Consider the following 8,710-nt stretch of genomic DNA (forward strand, 5'->3'; position numbering starts at 1 on the left):
CCCAGGGTCAGTGATAACTTCTTTCCGGGTTTCAGGGAAAGATCTGATGCCTTTTCAGGAAGGTTCTTTAATCCCTCACTGCACCTTCTCCTTGTTAGCAACCTTGTTTCCCAGGGCTCTCAATATTTATTATGACACAAAGCATAGCCTAGAGGATGAGGCTGGGGGTACCTCAAAAAAAGCCACTTCTCTCACCCCCAAAATAGACGCAACTAGAGAGAGATGAGGGATCCTGGGAAGTCCTCAGATTACTCGACAATTACCTCGATGTCTTCAGCAACGAGGCAGACAAGACTAGGCGCCCAACTCAAATCACAGTTCTGGGGTTCTGTTGTGAGAGTTTAAATGATCCGCTCCTTCACTCTCAAAATCATTCCATCCCCCACCAATCGGGAGTCTCATCACCCCAACAACTGAAATAAATCTCAACCTCAAAACTGATCAGCTCACCCTCTACTTCAAAGACGACAGGGTTCTTATTGCACCCCCAAAACTCGAAAGGATAGCTTCAAAACCCCTTAAACTGACTAGAATTTCCTCACACTCCTGCAACCAAGCCAGGATTTTCCTCCCACAGCTCTGAAACTGGCAGGTATCTCCTCACAGACCCCTCAAACTGACCAAGACTCCCCTGTCCCCCAAAACTGACAGGGATCTCGTCACAGATCCCAAGAGTGACAGGAATATCCTTGCAGCCCCCGAAACTTACGAGAATCTCTTCACGCCTCCCAAACTGACAGGAACCTCCTCACACCCCAAACCTGACAAGAACGTATTCGGTCCGGAACCCTACAGGGACCGCCTCATCCGCAAAGCCGCAGGGATTCCTCACGCCCGCAGAGCTCAGTCCCACCGAAGCGCCGGCGGCCGGGCTCGCTCCGGAGCTGCTCAGCGCCTCGCTCAGCGGAGGTTTGGCCGGCAGTTCCGGCCCCACAGGCGGCGCGCACCGAATTCTGGGATCGTCACGGCAAGGCGGCGAACCTCTCTCGCCTTAGTTTCGAGCCACCCGCTGGGTCGCGCGGCCCTGGCCGCCCGGCGGTGCTTCAGGGCAGCTTTCTCCACAGCTCTGCCCCGGGCCCGGCCGTTAGGGCCTACTGGAGCCCGCGGCTCGGGCCTAGTCCGGCGGCCGCCTGACGAACAGGCAAGCGGCGGCGTCGCTGGGCCGGCAGGAGATTGCCGCGAGCAAACCAACGAGGAAGGAGATGAACCGGCGGCCCGGTTGGAGAAAAATAGTCCGAAAAATCGCCGGGAGAAGCCCGGTGGCGGTGATAGGCAATTCAGGCTAGTCAATAAAGTTTATTCAAAACAACGAGGAAGTTGAGGCGGAGAGGGGAGGAGAAATACGGGGTAAACAGCTACCATGTTGAGAGTGGCGGTGCCGCCGCGGGGAGGCGACCCGACCGCCATCTTATGAAGGCCGGACACGCGAGGTAACCGCGGCACAGGCGGGGAAGGGCGGGCCCCGGGTCCCGCGTGACGCCATCGGGGGCGGAGCGTCACCTTGAGAAAGGGGGCGGGGCTCGGCCACCTTTGGACCCGGTCGACTCCCCAGGTACCCAATCGACGCTGAGAACCCGGAACCGAAAGGCGGGGAGGCCGCCATCTTAGGCGAGGCAGGCGCTTGGCTCCATTTTGAGTGGGGCCAGAGCCTTCCCCGCCTTCCCCCTACTCCGGGCGAGCAGGGAGTTAAGCACCACCCCCCCCCCACCCAACATCACTGACACACTGTCACTCACTCTCTCCCCTGCTCCCCAGACACACACACCCTACACACACACACACATACACACACCCTCCCCTCACACACACACCCTACACACACACCCCCTACACACACACACACCCTCCCCTCACACACACACTCCCTCCCCTCCTCCCCCCAGCTTTTTCCTCTTAACGAGAGGAGGTGAACTCTGTGACTGTGCTCCGCAAACTTAATAGGTGGCGGCGGCGGGGCGGGCCTTTGGCCCGGGTGGAGGCGGGGCGAGTACTCACAGAGGTTCCCGTTCATTGAGCACCTTCAGCTGGCCGGCCTCTTTCAGACGGTCTCCGGGTCGTTTACTCTTCACCCTGCAAGGGAAGCTCTGTTATTATCCCAGAGTGAGGACACGCGCTTAGGGAAGCCAAGTGGCTTAAGTTTCAGAGCCAGGAAGTTGTTGAACCTTGCAACCTCTACTACCACCCCCCCCCCCCGCGTCCTGCCCTCGGTCCCTCGATCGTAATTCCTCCGTAAATCCTCTGTCCCCAGCTCCCTCTGAAATCTCTCTTCTTTGACCCCACCCCAGTTCAGTTTAGTTCAGTTCAGATACAGTTCAAGGATTTCCATGCACCTGTCCCACGATTTTCTGACTACAGCCTGAGGGTGGGGTGGGAGAAGAGGTTGAATGAGTGGAACTCCACACACATGCTTCAAGGTGGCGCTGGTTTTCTCAGACATTCTAGAATATTCTCTAGAAATACTCTTACTATTTCATTTTCTTAGGGTCCAACTGCTTTAGAAAAGGAAATGTGTGTGTGCACACCAGTTTCCTAAGTGATGGTGGGTTAGGCCCTGGGGATACAATGATGAAAAAGAGGAACTCTGCGGTGGGAGATTGCCAGCCAGTGCAGGAGACAAGCTTGCAGGTAAACAGTTGGAATATAGCATCTAGTAAGTACACAGATACCTCTTGCAAAGTGCAGAATGAGGCTAAGAAAGTGCCTCAGAAGCTGCTTGCTGCTGTCAAGGAAGATTTCAGAGAGACTTGGAGGGTATATAAAAGTTCACTAAATTAACAAGAACATTGTATATAAAGGATTATCATGTACAGATGCATGGATGCACAATAGGAAAACATCTACAAAAAGAAGTTGAATATTAGATTTTATCCTGTAAGCAATAAGAAACTATTGTAGGTTTTTGAGCAAAAGCAACAGAGTCACATTTGTGGCTTAGCCAGAGAACAATCCAGGTTTAGTGGGACCTGAAACTTGTACAGTTTGTGAGGTAGGATTTCATTAAGAAAAGAATATAGACTTGTGAATACAAAATTATGTTCAAAGGTAGACAGTATTTCTAGAAGTCATTCCTACACCTGGGTAATAACTATAAATAGAAGCGGTACAAACATATAAATGTCCCCACTAAACCCAAACTAAATGTATCCCGCAAATCAACTTCCACTTAGATGGATCTCAAAAATGTCTGAGGCAGCTCCAGCACCACCTAATACAAGGAAAATGTGACCAGGAAAACTCTCAGTGGAAAGGGACAGCAATTTTAACCAATTGTGGTTTAAATATATTTTGCAAACTTTATAAAACATATGACCATGTGACCACATGGCAAGTGACAAACCCTGCAGCTTAAGCTTTCTTAGCTTCACAAGAAGGCAGGAGGGTGTTCGCTTCAGCAGCACATATATTAACATTGAAAAGACAGAAGATTAGCATGGCCCCTGTACAAGTTTGACATGCAAATTTATGAAGCATTCCATAATAAATGAGAGAAAAAGGGGAGAGGCAGAGAGGAGGAGGCAGTCGCATTAGTCATGAAAAAAAGATGAGGCCTGAATCAGGATAGTTGCAGCAGGGGTAAAAAATGATCAGATAAGTGGGATATTTTGGAGGTTGAATAGGCCGGGCTAGGAGACTAATTGAAAGTAGTGGGTGAATGAGTGAAAGGAGTGTGAGTTTGTTTCTAGGTTGGGTGTCATTTCTGGATGATGGTGCCATCGACTGAGCCAGGGTACACAGAAGAAAAAGCAGGTTTCGTGGGGAAGAAGAGACTAAGTTCAGTGTGGAGTATGTTGAGTTAAGGTGTATGTGGAACATTAATTCAGTCACCCAACAATTCTTTGTTGAGCATCTACTATGCACTAGGCACTACAGTGAGGATGTAGCAGTAACCCAGAGGCACTAGGTGTGAGGATGTAGCAGTAACCCAGATAAGGTCCTGGCCTTCATAGTGCTAATATTCTTCATGGGGATCAGTCAATAATCAAAACAAATACAATTTCATTCATATATTTATTGAGCATCTACTATATACAAGGTACTGTTCTAGGCACTGGGGATTCAGACAAGGTCCCTGCCCTCCTGTGATTCACATTCCAGAGAGGGAGACAGACAATAAAGTGAGTCAAATAAGAGAATTTCAAACTGCAGTGAGTGCTATGATGAAAATAAAACAAGTTATGAGACAGAGAAAGATTTGAATAGATGGTAGTCTATTTTAGACAGTCAAGGAAGGCCTCTTAGAGAAGCTGGCATATGAGTGGAAGACCTGAATAACAGGAAGAGCTGGCCAGGGACAGGGTAGGAGGAATAAAAAGTACAAAGTCCCTAATTTGGTGGTGGGGGCCAGTTCAGGGCACTCTCTCAGTAATACCTCCTGAGTATTTATTTATGATGGACTGGGTGGGGTATGGGTGGGGTTTTGGGGTGGCATCTCCAGACATGAGTAAGAGACCCTGTGTATACCCTTAAGGAGTATACAGTCTAATGAGGGAAGCAAGGTTCAATGAACAATAAATAACAGGCTGAAAAAGGTCAAACCCTAAGTGCTACCTAGAGGTATGAACAACATGTGTAGGAACAAAAAGGTAGCCACAATTAGTTCAAACATATTCAGTGAGTGTGTCAGGAAAGGCTTCACAGGAGGTGGCATTTGACCCAGGTACAGTGGTACCCACCCCTAAAAGTTCTTCCCCAGTGATATTGGGTAGTAGAGTTGGGGGGTAAAGGATAACGGGGAAGGCAAAGCTGTCAGGGGGCTGAATCCGAGGCAGTTAGATTTGCTGACAAAGGAACTCACACTGCCATGGATGGGAGGCAGCCATCTGTTGCCCTGGAAATATGTGCTCTAGTTGTGTCTCACATCAGTGCGTGATCTGAACTGGCCGCCATAGTACAAGGCTGCCCTGGAAACTTTCTTCCTCTACCCCACCTCCACTTAACAGCTGTAAACATTTACTTTTAATTACATAGGCAATAGCATATGCATTTCCATTGTAAATAAACATCCAAACAGGCTGAAGATGCCCCTGACCACCACTCAATCCCTGCTTACTTTCCTAGAGGGAACCTCAGCGAGCTCTTTTCCGATTCATCTCTCTGCATATAAGTACATATAATTGTTGAGAGGAAAAATGATGAGGGCCAAAGTGGACTATAAAATACATGAAGAAAAATGGCGAAAAATGAGAAAACATTACATGAGGAAGAACAGACTTGCTCCAAAACGGACTTGAAAGTACAAAGACAGTGAAAACAAAAGACAAAATAATGACAAATAACATTATCTGAGAAGTTACTGTGCGCTAAGCACTGTTCTAACCTCTTCACATGCATTAACTCACTCAATCCTTACAGCCACCCTATGAGGTAGGTACTAGTACTATCCCCATGAGGTAGGTACTAGTACTATCCCCATTTTATGGATGGGAAGCTGAGTGTAGAGACTTTAAACCCCCTCTCGAGGCCACATAGCTAGTATGTGTGCAAGCTGGGGTTCCTGGCAATACAGGGCCAGACTCCAGGCTCTTCACCACTCCTTGTGTGAATCTAACAGCAACTGGTAGCTCTAAGATCCATGTCATAGGGAAAGGTGATCGACAGTTCTTTGCATAATTTGAATCACAGAAGCAAAATATGGTTTACATTCACTTGGAATAAAAACTAGCAGGATGCTCCCCCAGGTGCCAAACTAGGTAGCTGAGAACACCAACCCACTCCTCCAGCGCCAGCTTTAGTGGTGTGCCACCTGTACAGAGCTCTGCTCCCAGAAAGGATTTCAGGCTTGATTTAATGCTCTCCTGTCATTGTCTTGACATTCTTAATAATGTTATCTTTGAACCTGTGTCTTGTAAGTATAGTCCAGTGTGACAATGGAGCATACACATGAGCAGAAGAGATACACTGGGTGGCAGTGAGCAGAGCCTGTGGGCATGGCAGGTGATGTGCATGCTGAGCAGTTGGCCAGGCCGCCTGGCATATACAAGCACATCTGGGGCAGTCTGGGGCACCATGGGGCCCAGAGTCGGGGGGTTGGGGGACATTGGGCCAGTGACAATGGTGGCAGGAGTAGCATAAGCAGCAGCAGCAGCAGGGGTGGCAGTAGCCATAGCCCTGAGAGAAAGGACAGCCTCTGCATGGGGGCAGTGATGGGACCTGTGGTGAGAGGCAATCTTGCCCTTCTGTCAACAGAGCCTGTCCCTGCAGCATGTGCACAAATATTAACTCTGGCCTGAGCACTGGGACAGGAACTGCTGGCACTCAGACAGTAAACTTTGTCAGTAAATTATTACAAAATTAAAAAGTACTCACGGACATTGAAGTAAAGTACATCACTGGGGGTTATTAGAATTCTTTGAGGAGTTTTACAGCAGTCCCCAGGCTTTTTGGCACCAGGGACCGCTTTCGTGGAAAACAATTTTTCCATGGAGGGCGGCGGGGGGGGGGGGGCGGGAATGGTTCAGGTGGTAATGCGAGTGATGAGGAGCGGCAGATGAAGCTTCGCTCTCTCGTCCGCAGCTCATTTCCTGCTGTGCGGCCCGGTGGTTGGGGACCCCTGGTTTAGAATAGCTCATTTTGAAAACTAGTGCAAAATTGCAAAGCAAATATCCACAGGTTAGGAAATGGAAATTAAATTTAAAGATCATCGAAGTAGACACAGATGAAGGCTTTGGATGAACCAATTATTAATGAGGAAGACAATTTAAAAGTGTTTTCCTTATAATTGAAGATATAGTGGTAGAATGCACAAAAAGGTGTTTTGAATTATAAATAAATAATGAAGCCATTTTTATTCCTTGTATGACCTTGTCTTAGTCTGTTCAGGCTGCTATAACAAAATTGCCATAGACTGGGTGGCTAATGAACAGATTTATTTCTTAAGGTTCTGGAGGCTGGGAGGTTCAAAATCAAGGTGCTGGCACATTCAGTGTCTGGTGAGAGCCCACTTTCTGGTTCATAGATGGTGATCTTCTTGCTGTGTGGGGGAAAGGGTGAAGGAGCTCTTTGGGGGCTCTTTTATAAGGGCACTAATCTCATTTATGAGAGCCCCACCCTCAAGACCTAATCACCTACCAAAGGCCCCACCTCCTAGTACCATCACGTTGTGGGGGTTAGGATTTCAACATGACTTTGGGGGGCGGGGACACAAGCATTCAGTCTATAGCATACCTCCGCAAGTTACAGGAAGTGTCAGAGGAAACGTTAAATGCCATTGTATAAATTTATATTTAAAATTAGATTCAGACTTAGACAAAACTGATCTGTATGAAGAGTTAAATCTTTTTAGAAACATTGTTCTACAAGAATCATCAGATCTAGATGTATGAAAATTTGTATTTTGAAATAATTTATCAGGAATCTATCCCAATGTTGCCACAGCCTACAACAAACAGTGCCAGTAACAGTTGCATCAGTAGAAAGCTCCTTCTCAAAATGAAAAGTTACCAAACATTTGCAATCTTGACTGATGTTACCTTCAATCATACTGGTTCAAAACAAGGTTGCTAAAAATATAGATTTGATGATTAAATAATTGAATTTGCAGAAAAGTGAGCCAGAAAAATCTTATGATCAATCAAGGTATCATATTAATAACGTTATTATTTATTATATAAATTATGATCAAAATATTGTTCTGCAATTTGTAAGTTTATGTTGTTATTCATGTATCACTATTATCCCTATTATGTTATATAAGTAATAAAATATTTATAAAGAAAAAAACATTTTATTTTAGTGCCTTTAACTGCATTTCCCACCTCTCCCCTGGCTTTTGAACAAGGAACCCTCCATTTTCACTTTGCACTGGGCCCTACAAATTATGTAGCAGGCTCCCACTCCTGCTGGATGGTAATTGTGAGATGATTTGAAGGGACTGTAGCCACTCAAACAGCCTTACTGCTCTAAACAAACTCCTTTCCACTGGGAGTAGGGGATGAGGGTGGGTAGAGACAAGCTTACAACACAGAAAAATGGAGGTTAGTGTGGATATCTATCATTTTCACGTGAACAGGATCATACTGTCCATATCATTTGGCCAATTACTTTCTTCACTTGGCAACATCTTGGAGATCTTTCTGCAAGGAAAATCAACCTTGTTCTTTTTTGAATTCCTGTTCAGGGAATTCCATAATTTGGATGGGTCTTGATTTATTTCTCTACTCCCCTGATGGATATTTAAAGTGGTTTTATTTTTCAGTAATACAGAGCTTCAGTGAACATACCAGTAGGGGCCTCCTTGTGTACAGGTGGACACCCACAAGTGAGTTGCTGGGCCACTTTCAATCTTAATTACATACTGCCAAATTGCCTTTCAAAAGCATTGTGCCAGTTTTCACTCCCATCAGCAGTGTATTTTCACATTTCCTAAGACTCTGACCTTTAAACTGTTTGCCAATCTGATGGAGAAAAAAAATGGTAACTCGTGTTTGTTTTTAACTCTGCATTTTCCCTCACTAGTGCAGTTGAATGTCTTTTTATATGATGTTTATTGGCCCATCCTCTGTGAACTTTTTGTAACCTTTGCCTAGTTTTTCTTACAGGTTTGTTTGTTTTCTCCATATTAAGTTGTAGGAGTCATTTATATTTCTGGATATTAACCCTTTGTCTATTATATATATTGCTGATATTTTCCCACAGTATGTAACATGTTTATGGTTTGTGTTAGCATACAGGAGTTATCATACAGAATGTTTGTATAGCCACTTGATATATT

General features: G+C 46.1%; 1 protein-coding gene across 4 annotated transcripts in view; it reads right to left on the reverse strand.

The window, feature by feature from the left end:
• PHF8 (PHD finger protein 8) overlaps window positions 1-2,126 on the reverse strand; it is a 91,801-nt gene extending 89,675 nt beyond the window's left edge. Inside the window, exon 1 of one of the 4 annotated variants that reach the window (XM_082376571.1) lies at window positions 1,996-2,126. The gene's annotated coding sequence lies outside the window, so the exon portion shown is untranslated. Of the gene's footprint in view, window positions 1-709; window positions 1,764-1,995 lie in introns of those variants that run through there. The other 3 variants (XM_082376570.1, XM_082376572.1, XM_082376573.1) reach the window with 3 other exon arrangements.
• Window positions 2,127-8,710: the final 6,584 nt, after the last annotated feature.

The sequence above is a fragment of the Balaenoptera borealis genome, assembly GCF_965194805.1.
Source record: "Balaenoptera borealis genome assembly, chromosome: X".
NCBI lineage: Eukaryota > Metazoa > Chordata > Mammalia > Artiodactyla > Balaenopteridae > Balaenoptera > Balaenoptera borealis.